General features: G+C 41.6%; 1 protein-coding gene across 2 annotated transcripts in view; it reads left to right on the top strand.

Moving 5' to 3' along the window:
* The window catches only part of LOC147241007 (retinoic acid receptor beta-like), a 228,939-nt gene that overhangs the window by 132,398 nt on the left and 80,244 nt on the right, over positions 1-16,297 (top strand). The window lies entirely within an intron of this gene.

The following is a 16,297-nucleotide window of genomic DNA, read 5'->3' as shown; positions in this document are numbered from 1 at the left end:
AAGCTGCCTGAATGCCCAGTAATCCCTCACCGAGCCACAGAGAAGCCGCCTGACTGACGAGCAGCTCCCCTCACTTCAAACACCAGGCTTCTGCCTCTAAAGCAGTTCATCACAGCCAGGACTAAGAAGACTGCGGGCAGGTTAAGGAGGTGAAGGCTGAGGTGATGCTTTAGCAGAAATGGCCGAGGAGAAAGTTGATTCTGCTGTCAAATAACCAGTATGATTGAGGCAGTTTCTCCTTGCATTTGTCCAGCAGTGTTACAGCCTCCCTGGATGGGTTTTAAGATGAGTCCTGCTATTTGCATCATCATTACCTTTTTGTGTTGTGTTTATTTTCAATCAGGCTCCAATATGAAATAGAGAGAAAAGATATCAAACCCATACATAATCCTGTCCTCACAAGAAGAACCCCATTGGCATGTTGAAGCTGAAAGAAAGTTCATTCTTTGGCTCTGACTGTGACTGTGGCTGAGGTCCACTCACTGGCTCTTCTTTCATGGAGCTTTGAACTGTATCTGTTGGTTCCTAACAATTGTTAACTCATCTTAGCAATTAAAATCAACAATGTAGTCAAGGCCTATACATTGGGGGTACAAGGGGCAGTCCTGTTTTGCAACTTAGCCCCCAGACCAAGCCATAATTCTTTCCTCCTTTACAGTCCAAGTCAACATCCAGTTCAGACACAACAATTCTGAATGTGCAGCATCTTTGTGCTTCTCATCTGGTTCTTCATCACTGTGGCAGCAGCATCCTTCTCTTCCGCCCAGTGTGAGGAAGCTCAGAAATCTTGAAGAATCATGTGGGAGAAGCACTGCTCCTTGGTTTCCAGTGGAGCTGAATGAGATGTTCTTAATCTGAATTGTTTAAGGAAGGAAATTTATCCCATATGTCCTGAGAAAATCTGTGTCACTCAGGAAGAGCATCAATAGGTGGCTTGGAGAAAAAGGCCTTGTGGTACCCTTTTCCACCAAACATACCTCCAGCAAAAAGAAGGTAAACCACAAAAATCTGGTAGATCTGAGTAGAACGGTTGCTGTTTTCTGGTGCCTCACGTTTAACATCACTTAGGTGCTGGAAAACAATGTAAACCACCAGTATAGTAAAGAGCAACATGGAGGGCAGTGACAGTGTTGTGGTTATGATGATGTCTACTTTACTCCAGTCTGTTTTACAAACTCAATTAAATTTTAGTCATACAACAACAGCAATGCAGAGGAAGTGATGTCTGGCTGGCTGGATGGATGGGGTGGTGTGGATGGACTGACTGATACAGGATTTTTTTTAGCCAGGTACAGATTTCAGATCAGACAAAAATCCAGTTACTGATTTGTTTAACCCATATTGTGTTTCTAATTTTTGCTAGACTGAAAATAAACCCTTTCTATGTTCACTGTGCACCACTTGTGTAGTGATATAATCATGTAAAGGTACTCAGAAGGCTAATTTCTTGAAAAATAATTTTAAAAAAAATTTAATACTGTCGGGGCTGCACGGTGGTGCAGTGGTTAGCGCTGTCGCCTCACATCAAGAAGGTTCCAGGGCACAGGATCTTTCTGTGTGGAGTTTGCATGTTCTTCCCGTGCCTGCATGGGTTCTCTCTGGTACTCCAGCTTCCTCCCACCATCCAAAGATATGCAATTGGGGACGAGGCTGATTGATACTCTAAATTGACTGTAGGTGTGACTGTGAGTGTGAATGGTTGTTTGTCTCTCTATGTTGGCCCTGCGATGGTACCCCCCCCCCCCCCACACCCTTAACAGGAATAAGCTGAAGACAATGGATGGATGGATGGATTTAATACTGTCATACCGTAAATTCCGGACGATAGAGCGCACCGTTATGTAAGCCGCAGATGCTTATTTTAGGGAAAAAAATCAACTTTGTACACGTATAAGCCGCACCGGTAAATAAGCCGCGGTGCACGGCAGAAACACCTCGGCCACCCGTTCTCGCGTTTTGACCCAGTCTTCCAGAGCGTTTTCAAGTCCGGGCCATCTGCTATTATGACCTCTGAAAGCTTTTGTCGTCTTTTTGCATTGGGTCAGTTCGTCATGTTGCCGCCTCCAGCGTCTCACCATCGATTCGTTTATGCCAAACTTACGTGCTGCAGCTCTATTTCCATCTTTAACCGCCAGATTGATTGCCTTTACCTTGAAAGCTGCATCATAAGCATTCCTTCTTCTGCTCTCCATCTTGAGGGTGAGTACAAATGACTGAAAATATCGTGTGATGCTCTTTTTACACTGCACCGCGGCATGGACTGGACGCTCCAAGTACAGTACTTAGAGAAATTACCATAACATTTGGCCAGGAATTTCCCTAAGTACGGTACTTGGAGCTGCCATCAGGAACAATAGGGAATTACTGCCCGCTGCCGCTGCCCGCCACACCCCAGGGTGAAGGTAAAATCCTCGTATAAGACGCACCAGAGTATAAGCCGCGGGGCATGAAGCGTCGAAAAAAAGTCGCGGCTTATAGTCCAGAATTTACGGTACATTAGTCGACTGAGTCTCTCTAATTTGTATACTCTGTGAAAGTTCAGCATTGTCGCCGTATTTACCATTTTCCTTTGACTGGTGGTTTAAGGGTACTTGCTTCAGTTCACCAAAACTTTACTTTACAAACTGAATTTTTGTTAAACCAGAGGATGACAGTTGGTACTACAGGCTGAGACAAAATTAAGTTCTTGAAAAGCTAAAAACAGAGCATCAAACTAATTTAGTGGAAGGCCTAACTGTATTAGACGAAAGATAAGGTTATATGTCATCATCTTTGGTGCAATGTGGAAACTAATACACTCACCCACACACTCATACACATGCGTGTGGCACTACATAAACACACACACAATTGCACACACACACACAGACACGCACTGGAAATGAAAATGGCTGTCAGACTGCATTTTGCAGGAGACAGAAAAGTAAACAATGGAGGCAGTCACATTAAGACACTTAGACAGAAGTGTAATTACTGCTTCTCCATCGACCCAAATTTCCAACAGGGGACCCATTGCTCAAGGTACTTAGGCTGTTAGGAGTAAATGAGCTCACTTTATTGCCTTCTAGTTGGTAATGGGTCTCCCTGCCGTACCTCTGGCCAGCAGTACAGGACTTTAACCAATCACAATCAGCCCGCACACTGAATGTTTATTAGCTATTGTCTTGTACAGAGCAGACAATAACGTTCACTTGACTTGTCATGACCACAGGAGGCTTGTACTTATAACTTCAAATCAGCACAGTTCAGTCTTCGTTTGCAGCTGCTGTTTGCAATTATCCTGCGTTTCACAGGGATGAGCAGAAAAGTTATAAACTATAAAATGATAAGGCACTAAACAGAGGAGTCAGTTAACTCTTTTTGAAATGATCTGAAAGAAAGAAGACTGGAACAAAGTCTGCAATGATGATGCTGATGATGTAGACGAAGCATATGACACATTTTTGTTCTGACAAAAAACAACGGGCTAGTAAAAAAAAAAAAACTGAACAGAAGAGCCATGATTAAATGAAACCATTCATTCATTGGATTAAGACTTTCTGAAGAAGAGACCAAAGAAGATAAACTCAGACATTTTATACCAAAAACAAACTCACTTATAAAAGGCAGCAAAAGGAAGAATCACAGAAAGTTATGAGAGGATAATAAAAACAACATACATAGAAAAAAAAAATCAAATTGCATTATTGAATATAAAAGGGGATACCCTAATTATGTCCTGACCAGAAATAGCGTAACTATTAGTGATGTGACCTTAATTGGATGCAAATTTAATGACTTTCTTTGTGTGTGTGTGTGTGTGTGTGTGTGTGTGTGTGTGTGTGTGTGTGTGTGTGTGTGTGTCAGTCCTGGACTTGTAAGCAAAACACTGGGTCCATAAAGGAGGTGGAAATCAGTGTTTTGCATGTCCCAGAATCTATGTTTTTAAAGAGAAAATGATAAAAAGGCATTCTTTGAATTGAAACAGGTTCAAGTGTAAGAAGACTGATATTATTACATTTCCTTGAAGCCTCTTACATATATTTGTTACCAGTCACTGAAAACTGTGTCCTTCCAAATAAAATCAGTTAAGTCAGACCCATATTCAAATCTGGAGATCGATACCATCCATCCATCCATCCATCCATCCATCCATCCATCTAATTTCTACTGCTTATCCTGTTAAGGGTTGCAGGGGAATGGAGCCTATCCCAGCAGCCCTCGGGCGTGAGGTGGGGTTCACCCTGGACAGGTCACCAGTCCATCGCAGGGTCAACACACAGAGACAGACAACCATTCACACTCACAGTCACACCTACGGTCAATTTAGAGTATCAATCAGCCTCGTCCCCTCTTGATGTCTTTGGACTGTGGGAGGAAGCTGGAGTACCAGAGAGAACCCACACAGGAACAGGGAGAACATGGAGACTCACACAGAAAGCTCCTGTGCTCAAGCTGAGGCTCGAACCTGGAACCTTCTTGCTGTGAGGCGACAGTGCAAACCACTGCGCCACCCAGAGATCGATAAACATTATGAAATTACAAACCTGTCTCATTTCATAATTTTTCCCCAAAAACATACTCTTCAAGACTTGTTTTCAACTGACGCAACCATATAATTTTCACACATTAAAAACAACTTCTCTACTATAGAAAATAAACAAAACAAAGCTTTTGAAACACTTGATCACTACCCATTTGTAAGGTGGTGCTTGTTCAAGGTTGATGTCAATCATTAATTGTCGTAATATAACATTAAAATTGTAAACTACAAAATTAACTGGTCCTCACAGAACCAGGTGCCAGGGCGTCGTTTAAAGACATTACGAGCCCCATCCCACACTCGAGGGTTGGGAGGTTGTGGTCATTTTTTCTGATTAACCCTTCAGTCTGCTAATATTCATATACAGACATGAGGCTGATTTCAAAGTTTTGAACTGCTTGAAAGTAAGTTCATCTCTGTGACTTTGATCATAAATAGTTTGGAACTCAGTCAACACTGTTCCTGGGGCAGACCATGTTCACCCTCAAACATCGGTCCTCATCCTAAATCCAAACTCATCAAGTGTTCATCTTAATCATTTCTCCAAGGAAACTTTGAGCATTTGAATATTGAGATTTACAGCTCTGCTGAAAATTAAGGTATAAGACCAATGAGCTGCTCCCTCATAATTCAAGACAATTCAATAATCTAGATTGGATCTCTCCAACAAAAAGGCTATGACTGTTTGTGAATATTTATAACTTTATAATGACAATCTGAAGAGTGTTGGGAGGATTTTTTTTGACCGCTATGGTAAAGACCAGCTAACCATATCACAGAACCATGATTTCAGAAAAAGCCCTACAACGGACTTGCAACCTGCTCAGGGTGAACCCTGCCTCTTGCCCAATGTCAGCTGGGATAGGCAACCCCCCTCCCCACGACCCTTAATGGATAAGCGGTATAGAAAATGAATGGATGGAGGGATGGATTTGACAAAAATGACATGACCATACATAATGAAATTGCAGAAGCCTCTTAATGACAGTGTATGTGTAATGACACATATTTTATGTACGCACTTTGTTCATGTTAAACACCTTTAAAGTGCTCGCCTCAGCAACATTTTGTTCCGGTGCACAATGATGTAGTTGCCTTGGAGACATTTTCGAAAAGAGACCACCACGTCTGTTTTTATGATTGTTGAAATATATTATTGTCTCCATGCTCTCTGCTGAGCGAGAAGGAAGGGAGCACAGAGAGCTCCTGTCAGGGCCGGCGGGTCATGTGGAGTGGGTGAACTGCAGGACTGGAAGTGGGTATCACAAAGTGACGAAACTAAACACAGACAAACAATATGTGGAAAGAGTTCACCAAGTGCTTACTGAAGTGAGAACATGACGATGATGAATGATGTCAACACAAAACCATGTCAAAATGGTCTCCTTCAACATGAATAGAGTCAGTGTACCTCAGCGGATATCAAGATTGGGATCTTACAGTGCTGTAAAACTCCCGAGAATACAGTTTTCGTCCTTGTAAATCTGGTTCTTTCAAGGCTAAGGATTTGAGTTTTAAAAGTCTTTAAAACTAAGTTAAACTGAAATGTCTCAAAAATAGTTTTATAAATACAAAACCTTCATGGTGTTAACATTTACAGAACGAAGAACAGTGATTGGTAGTGTTTGTTCTTTTGGGCCTTCTGTCACAGGTTTTACTTTACATTTTCATAATTGTGGAGTACGGTGAGAATTCTTAATGAGCTGCGGGTCACTTTCAGCGTGACAGACCAGACCTAAATCATTGAACCTGGTTCAACCATCACTTAACATCACTTTGCCTGTCTCTTATAGCCTAATGCTGGGCTCAGACTACGCAAATTCAGCCAGGTTGGGGGGTGATTTGGTCATTACGGACACGTTCCCACCATAGTGTCTGATTAAGAACGTCGGTCATCATTAACACACCGATGAGGTGACTGGGATGGCAGCGATAACCTCAACAAAACGTCTTGTAAACCATTCCATTGGGCTGTGTTTTCTTCTCCTGCCTGCCGTGTTGCTTAATGTTGACCAACCGGATGATGCGTGCCTCTCTGGTGCACAGATGTAAACATCATGGCAAAGAGAGAGGGAGCAATGCATCTGTTGCTTCTGGCCGTGGAACAACTAAACAGAGTGGAGGTTTGAGCGGTGGCAACAACAGCCGTGACTCAGTAACGATAACAGAGTCCAGAAGGATAAACGTAAGTAAGAAAAAGTAGAGAAAATCCAGCAACCCTGTGAATGTCTGTTAAATTGCAGCACTACAGGAGCATAACGTTATTTTATGCCAACAGGAATGCAATTTTTTATTTCTTTTTTGTTCTGCACCAAGCCTCAGTACAATCACTGGCAACACTTCTATTGCCATGACTGAAGCTATCTTGAACTTCCTTCCTCCCTCATGGCTTCAGTTCAGCCAGTCTCCCTTTAAGAAATGGCACAAATTTATGGCGCGACGATTGCCTAATCTGACATGGTACATATGACCTGACCATCATGAAAGGCCATAATAATGTGTGATCTGATCCTGGCATAAAATTTTACCAAAGCTGCAATGACTTGGGAGGAAGTTTTTGACGTTGTTGATAAATCCTCCTGGTCCACTCGCGGCTCTAGAGTTTAGGCTGAAATTACTGAACATACTCATGAGCAGGACCCATCCAAGTTTATTCACCGATAACAGATCAGCAATAAACTGGTTCTATTTGATATAAAAGCCAGATGCACTTGGAATCCTTTGAGTCGGTAAACAGTTGTTTTAGAATGCAATAAATAAAGTGACGTAGTGTGTAGGCTACATACGGCAGAATGTAATCAAAAATTTCTCAGAAGGTTTGCGTCAGACTGTTGACTCAAACTCTTAAGCCATGTTGATCTTATTGTGCATAGTTGAGATTTTGCTCAGTATAAACTACAGCAGAGGGCCTCCAAACGCAAGCACCAATGACTTCATTTTGGTTTGAATCAATTTTGAAATCAAATAGAGTTCTATCATCCTACCAAATGCCATCAAATTCATCCCACAGGTAGACAAACCAATGCCTGTAATCTCATGACTTCATCGGCGAGGTATTTGAATGTGCTCACAACCTTCATGTACATTCTGTGGGTGCTCGTGGTGCAGGATTCAAGGATCTCAGGCTGCAAAAACTACTGATCCCTTTAGCCAAGCCCCTTCGCGTCCGCTGGAACTACAGCCTGTTATTCTGTGGTGAACAACATTGTACCAGTTTTTTGGACCCTTATATTCAAAATTCAAACAACCTCCTGCTTTTCCCACTTTTTTGCACGTCCAGCCGTTAAAATAAATATATTCCCTGCATGTGCATCTGGGAGTATTACAGTGAGGAGATGCAGTTTGGTGCAGGAAATACTGTACATTTAATGTAAAACCAAAGATAGTGAAGGGATGCGAAATATTTTTTTCAATGTTTTGGGTTGCATGGAATGTGATTTTCAAAATAAAGTGTTCCTGTGTTTTCTCCTCAGTCTCTGCTGACTCTGGCATGAGGCTTCTTTTCTGCCAACAGAGGAGGAGAAGCTCTTTTGAATGAAGGGAGCCTGTCCAGAATAATAGAGCGCTTTGTGAAATACCTTCTCTCTTTTCTGTCTCTCGCTTGACAGTTTTAGAAGTTTACATACTGCTTGCGCTCAATGCACACAAGCAACATTTTTTTTTCTTTTTTTTCCAAGGTCCACTTATGTTGGAATAGCGCAAGATTCAAATAAGCCACTGACGGACAATTCAGCGTATACTGCAGTGACAATAAGAATCAGTGTTTTAAAAACAGGCTGAACAGAACAAGCTGCTGATCGTCTGCCTACTCACGCCTCTGCATGTGTTCCACACTGAGGTGCAGATCAATAGAATATAGTCATATTTAAACCTGCATGTCATGTGTATTGAGATAAAATATAGGTCTTTAAATCCACCATTGCTCCTTAACAGTTTAAATATGATGACTTTATGCTAATGAATCCTAATCTTTAGTCTCACGCTCAGTATCATGTAGCTATGTAAAGGCATAATTCCTGAGCAGGCTTTGGCATGATACGCAACCCGAGTGGAAATTATTTTTGCTTCTGCCATGCAGCTTCAATTAAATTACCAATAGGCTAAGTGCAAGTGTAACTAAATATAGCTGTTTGAACGGAGTTTGACCCACGGTTGAATTGTGCACACCAAATTCAGCTCAGCTCATAAATATGCTAGTAAATAAGGGTTGTCATGGATAACAAATAGCAATAATTACAAGTGTACCTGAAGCTGCAGATTATGTTCAAGTTATCAGCAGTGGTTGTGATGAAGCTCTGTGCGGAGTGAAAATAGCAACTACTGCATGTGTCACTCTTGAAGCTGTCAGGCTTTACCCGGCCTTATTAAATGATCAGCTATGCTGTGTATTGTCACAGCCTGGTGAGTTCTGGCAGCAGCGACCATGAGCTACAGAGCTCTTCTGCCAAAACGTGGCTTATCTTGATGGATGGGTTCATTATCACCTTCTAATTACAGGTGGATTTTCAGGTGGATTCATTACCTGTGCTGACCGGGGTTTTGTGTATGTGTGTGTACGTGTGTGTGTCCGAGGTTACTGTTACAGTGGCTGAACTGCAGGGGTTCAGCTGGTGTGTGTTGGGGGGGTCCAGGGTTTCCTGTTTCAGCTCTGCTGTAGGCTCCCTGCAATATTCATGAGCTCCATGGGGATCAGTGTGCTTAGCAGAGCTCAGGTCAGCTCTCCCTCGAAAAGTGCCTCCTTTAATCCATCAAACACTATCACAAGTGTTGGTGTCCACCTGGCCCTCAGCACGCTGACAAATGCGGCTGCTTTAGATGCACCACACTAATGGTGTATACTGTATGTACTAACTAACATCTAACTCACTAACCATCATTATTTGTCTTTATCGCTTGAAAATAGGATAGTTCTCCTCAAGCAGCTTAATCTGATTCAGTCAGTAGTAATGAATTGCCAATATTGTGTTGCCTCGATTGTAGGTTAAAACTGCAAGACGTATTTAATATACATAAAAGGCAGACATGAATGGTTATAATCAACTGCAGACTGAGACTGCAGATTGAGACTATATATATATATATATATTTAACCACCTTTTTTTCTGAAGATAAAACTATATATTTGCGAGGTTTTGCGATCATTCCAAGTCAACCTGCGTACTTATCCTGTTGTATCATGAGCACCTGCAGTGTTAGGGACCTAAAAGTCCCTTTTATTAAAATAAAATAATCGCACCAGCTGGACTGTGCAAACACAAAGTCAAAGAAAGATTTAATACTTTGGCTCCAGTGTGTTTACCAACCTTCTAAAACCTTCATTGTCCACCATCTGAAAATGACAATTGTGTATTCACATTCATGTTATTCATACTGAGATCTGTTGAGGTCACTGTCATGGCTAAGGAAGGTTTTGCCTTGACAAGCTTTCAGTCTGTTTGGATTTGGTCCTTGCATCTTCATGGATCTGAGTGGCTCCTCATATCACCTGTATTCCCGTCGTGTACGTCTGGCTATGTATGCATGTCGCCAACTTTTCTCCTTTCTTATTTCTTGCAAAGGCAAACCAAAATGCTTCCATCGTCAGATTTAAAACTCTTGGCACATCCACAAGTTCAAAAACTGTTGTAACTCTGTTACCCCCTTGTAGCATCTTCTTTACCATGCTACTGTACTACCAGGTGCAGCGCTTGAAGGATGAGCCAATCAGGGGCCTGTGGTAATTGTAGTTCCCACTTGACTCAGCTCTGCTCCCCTGCAGAAGACAAAAACTACACTTTTTTGCCCAGACTACCTACAGTTGAAAAGCACCACTCTTCCATGGTACTAGATACTTTTGTCATTGCAGTACTGTGAAACTGACTCAGTCGTACTGACATATTAACTGAATTATTGTGGAGCATTTGCAGGCACAGCAACAGTATAACCTGTGTAAAAAGGTGTTTTTATTCATTTCTGGATCTTTTTTTTAGTTTTCACTAGGTCTTCCATACTTTTCTCATATGGTTTTGTTTTAGCTCAAGTATCAGCCAAACAACAATTACCTTCTGCACCTCGGTTAAACTCTGCGTGACTGTAAAAACTACAACAAACATGTGAATTGAAACTTTTCTTAGGAGTATTATTCTTTTTTACTCACAATCCAAGTACACGTAACCTGAGAGAAGGGATTACCAGGATTCTACTGGGGGGATTGATTGGATATGAGGGGCCACAAATCCAAAAAAGATTCAGCAGCAGTCACCTAAACCATTTGGAGGCAAAACCAGAGTCTGAATGAATGATGCAGAACATCGCAGAAGTCCTGCTTGTCTTTATTGTACGTTAGTCAACACATTCCAACACTTTACTTGTGAATATTTTTCCAACATGAGGAACAGTGCATATTAACAGATGTTTGTATTGAATATATGAGAATATTTCACATTGTAGTCCCCGGCAGGGTTAATGTTACAAGTAAGATAAGACTATGCATTTAAATTTTACAAAGATCGGTTACTAGGCTGAGACAATGAGCACGCACACAACATTACTCTTTGGGTTGCTCTTTCTATCTGGCATGCATTATGCAGTTATGTGTCCACCTTAGCTTCCTCTATCTCCCTCACTTTCTACCTCTATGTATCTGTTGTTCTGCTCCTCTCTCCCACATAGAGCCTGGGTTTGGGTCTGGCTCTGGGTCTGCGCCATGTTTCTGCCTTTTAAAAGTATGGTTTTTGTTGCCACTGTCATAGGTGTGCTTGCTCATGGAGAAATGTTGAGTGTCTTCGAATTAAATTAATTTTAAGTGTTTGGTCTAAACTGGCTCTGTTTGCATTGTCATAAAATGTTACTGTGATTTGGAGCTGTAGCGATAAAATGTACTTGACTTACTAGGTGCATGGTGGTACACAGCTAGTGTGCTAGTGTGACATGGCTGGTAAAAACTGTGTTCATCTATGCAGGGCAAGTAACTCTCTACTTGATATTCCAGCTTGACCAGGTTTGCACTTGTCTGTCACATTTTCTATATATGGTTGTCTATTCTCCCCCCTAGCAGTTTTTTTCACCAATGCACTCATTTTGCTCCACACACAAGTGAGCTCCAAACATTGTGGAGGAGGAATAATTAATTTCTCTGTGCAGACGTGCCTTAAACCTTCTTTAGATGATCACACACAATAAACATAATTTGTATTATTGACTTATGCCTTCTTAATGGTCTGCTCAACGTAGCTCCATCATTGAACAGTTTTTAGCTCCACAGAGGACATTTGATAAAAGTGAAAGCCAATAATGGCCAATAGGTATTATAATGCAGTAGCGCCCTCCTTTTTTCCTAGAAATTAGCATTTGCAATTGCTCAAAGGCACAAATTTGTGGCTTGCAGTTCACATTTAAATGGGTGCAAAAAAAACTACATGGACTTACACTTGGAGGCATTCCACTTTTTAGATTCAAAGCCAATGCTCTGGTATGCAGACCTACCAGCTCTTGGAACTGGTGAGGTCACATTTCCAGATCTCAACCATCAAGCCCTACACAGCCACACAGGCGTGTGAACTTACTGACCCTTGATTGCCTTCCTTAAGCTCACCTCAATAACAACAATAAGTGTAACATGCCTCACCTTAGCAGGTGTCACAAGGACAGTGTGAGGGTTGTCTACGCTTACTAAGTCCCAACAGCTGTCAAAAGTGAACCCTCCTATTTAGCTTTACACTTGCCTTTAAATGGAAGAATGATTTCTTTTTAATTAGAAATCTTATAGGAATGAAGATGAGGGTGAGGGTCAGCAGCAAAGTGGATCGTGTAATCTTGATTGCTGTCATGTGCACATAAAAGAGCGGAAACACTAATTTGATCTTTTTTCTTGCAAATATATCAAACTCAAGAGTAAACGTTCTTTACTGGACTGGCTGCATGCACTTCATCAATTTCAGAAGATGTAAAATAGCGATGAATGAATAAATGCTCAGGTTTGTGGATACTGCACCTCCACACCCAAAGACTGCTGAAGATTTTATTTTGGAATATAATCCACAAACAATTTAGCTATACAGTCCATCCCTTAAAATCCAACTGCTGAAAACCAGGATCCTTCTTATGAATTTCAAAATTTAAAGAAAGCAGTGAGGCAAAAACGAAGTCTGGTGGTGAAATGTACAGACACTCGAATTAGTAAGACGTGAAGAGTCAGTGACAATCCTTTTTATTGATTAAAATAGATTATATTCATTATAAACATTTCTGTAATTACCACTGAACACACACATTTCCATCGTCCACCCATTTTCCATCCATCCATCCATCCATCCATTCATTTTTACCGCTTATCCTGTTAAGGGTCGCGGGGGGGCTGGAGACTATCCCAGCGGCCCTCAGGAGAGAGGCAGGGTTCCCCCTGGACGGGTCGCCAGTCCGTCACGGGGCAATCAGGTACAATTACGGGCTCAGTATCTTCCTCAATGATACTTCAACATGGTCACCTGGGGAAGTGAGGATCAAACCAGCGACCCTTTGGTTGCTAGAGGGCCACGCGACCTCCAAATCATGCCAACCCCAACACACACATTTGTCAACAGTGAAATCATATCACAGCTAAAAAAAATCTTTCAAACAGTGAGAATATTTCAGTGAGGAAGACCATTTTGATATATTGAAACTTCAGGGAATGAGGGGATGTGCATGCATGGTTCAATGAAAATACTATTTATTACTTTAATATGGAGGCTGCACGGTGGTGCAGTGGTCAGCACTGTGGCCTCACAGCAAGAAGGTTCCAGGTTCCAGTCCCGGCTCGGGCACGGGATCTTTCTGTGTGGAGTCTCCATGTTCTCCCTGTTCCTGTGTGGGTTCTCTCTGGTACTCCAGCTTCCTCCCACAGTCCAAAAACATGCAATTTGGGTACTAGAATTGGATTCTCTAAATTGTCCGTAGGTGTGACTGTGAGTGTGAATGGTTGTTTGTCTCTCTATGTTGGCCCTGCGATGGACTGGCGACCTGTCCAGGGTGAACCCCGCCTCTCGCCCGTAGATGCTGGGATAGGCTCCAGCCCCCCTGCGACCCTTACTCGTAAGGAATAAGCGGAAGACGACGACGACTTTAATATGGCACCATCTCCATTATGCACCGAGAAAGCAATGATTTTCACTACAATTATGTTCCAATAAACTGAGTCCAAGTTTACACTTTACAAACTTTTAAGGGATGGAGTAAATTACATTTGTTGAGCTTCAGCATGTGGACTTTGTGACACATTCCATCTTGTAAATATTGCTGAATACCTTGATTTATAATTGTACAGCTTTTCTTTCAGAGATATTTCTTTGGTCTTGTGTAATATTTCATGATTTGTCCCTGGACAGCCACTACAAGTACGTCAACACTGTTATGACAGATGGCTGTCTGCTTCCTGTTTGCAACTCAAACTCAAAACAGTGTTTTGAGACCACAATCATCCCCTCATTTGAACCAAAATCATGATTTTCCCAAACCTTAACGAGTGTATTACATTCTAATCCAATCCAGACCTGAATCACAGCATCAGCATTCCTTAAACATGAGTGTACACCATGGATTTGTTGTTTAATTCATGGGGCGCATAAAGGAAACATCTCATCAGTCATATGAGGAGCAGCACAAACACGTTTGGAGGACGTGTTACAAAAGAAAGTCCATAATAAACTGAAGTGTTATTGTTGGAAAGTAACTGAAACGTGTGACATACATGAATTCATGTGAGACATGGAATCAAGGGAGGAGAGGGAGTCATTTCAGCCAAGGAGTTGAACAATGCAGAATTATTTATATTAGCTTTGACAACAGCTGCTATAAGAGTGGACGGATGATTGTGTGTTTCAGATGCGACAACTACACAACAAACCACTGTCACCCAAAAACACACATCCAGTTTGCTATGAGAATATATTTCTAGGACTATAAAGCATTCTAGTTTCGAAAAACTCAACTTGTAAACAGTCTCTGGAGTGCCACTGTTAGAGAGATGAGTTGGTGACTGTGTTCATCTCCGTCACTTTCCAAGGACGTCTGCAGCTGCTCTCATCTATTTGATACAGTTCTACGGCTGCAGTCAGAGGGACAAGTCAAAGTTAAAGTTGCAGCCTGACAGTGGAGGAAGTAGTTGACTGGTTTACGCCTGTTTATTTATTTATCTGTTTATTTATTTATTTATTTCAGTGTACATCAATGAACATTTCAGCTTTTGCATCCATACAGATGTGCCGGAGTTGGCCAGACGACTTATTGAATTCCTTAGACTTCATCCAGGGAGGTTATTCCACTTTAGACAATACATGATCTACTGTATAGAACAATCGTGGCCAGACACATCATGATCAACAGTCATTCTTAAAAGCTAAATTTGGAGCGAACCACACACAGGTAAATACACCTGAGACCTGTCACTTGTGCCCAGGACAGATCAAGACACTGGTAAGTGTCTGCTTTGCTTGTTATTTGTCTTTGCCAGGTTCAGCACTGCACAGCAAGTTTCACAAATTGTAAAACATACAACAATAAAAAAAACAAAAAACAATACTGTGCAATGAGAAATTTTGTGTACTACAAAAAAATGTGTTTGCATGAAGGAGCCACATCCCAGGATAAGTTAGATGTAAAGTACTATGTTATGCAACAAAGTGCTGCAATCAGTGCTGAATGGTACAATAAGGAGGGACTCTGAAGTAGATGATCGTAGAGTTCTAATCACCGGATCACTCGTCCACACCAAGAAGGACAACTCTAACCTAAGTATACACAACTCAGATGGAGTCACACTCCAACTATAACGACAATGATAGAGGTGAACCTAGTGGGCTCGAGTTTAGCTCTGCAGTTATAGCTGGAACACCCTCCTCTCTAAAACCACAGTGAGAGGGCAGAGGACTTGTTTTGACAGACAAACTCCCTCAGCCCATCAGCACAAAAGAAACATGTGACACCATCACATGTCTAATCCTGTCAAAAGAACCGCAAAAAATGTCGTTCCAACAGAGAAACAGACAGGCATCTGCCTAATCTTGCTGTTATTGAGTGCATTTCTGCAATCATTGCACTTGCAGCTGTGATTATTCTTCTAACATTAGAGTCTGTTTCTTCCACAGATGCCATTTTCTTCTTTGCCAGTGGTATCTTCCACTCCAAGAACAAATCAGGAGCTACAAACCCAGTTGTGATTGTCTGATAACTTTCTAATATCTTTGAAGTAGTTCTAGACAGGAGAAGTTGCTGCAGGGATATAAATGCTCTCAACAGGCTCATAAACACACAGACAGCCAGTCAAAATACACTCTGATTTACGGGACGTACCTTACCACCATATTTAAGCTCATTCACGGAAAAGAGTGCAAAACGTGATTCGCTTGTTGTACACAGTGAAAAAAAAAAAGTGAAAAAAAGTACGATTAAAAAAAAAAAATCAAAGAAAGGTGTTTGTTACAGTTTGTTGAAATATTGTTGTCATAGAAAAGCGACACCACACAAACTGCTTCTTCCGGTGCTGTGTAGTGGGAAACCTTGTAGCTTGTCTACTTAGTTTGTGGACCGTACATAATATCAGGCCGCTAATGTTTTATTTGAGACTGTTGGAGTGTTTTGCACTGATTTATTTTCAAAAGACGACAGTGTTGGATTCTTATCCATTACTATGATCATTCCTCAGCAGTGGCCCAACTGGGCAACATCAACTGGAGTCTGTTCAACATCGTTTCAAATTCAAAGTTTTCGTTCATCAGTAGACGCTCTCATGTAGTTATTGTTAGCGTTCTTGGCGCGGAT

This window comes from Aulostomus chinensis, chromosome 22 (assembly GCF_037954235.1).
Source record: "Aulostomus chinensis isolate RoL2024-O1b breed Wild chromosome 22, RoL_Achi_v1.0, whole genome shotgun sequence".
Lineage (NCBI taxonomy): Eukaryota > Metazoa > Chordata > Actinopteri > Syngnathiformes > Aulostomidae > Aulostomus > Aulostomus chinensis.
This window is presented reverse-complemented; position numbering and strand designations above follow the sequence as displayed.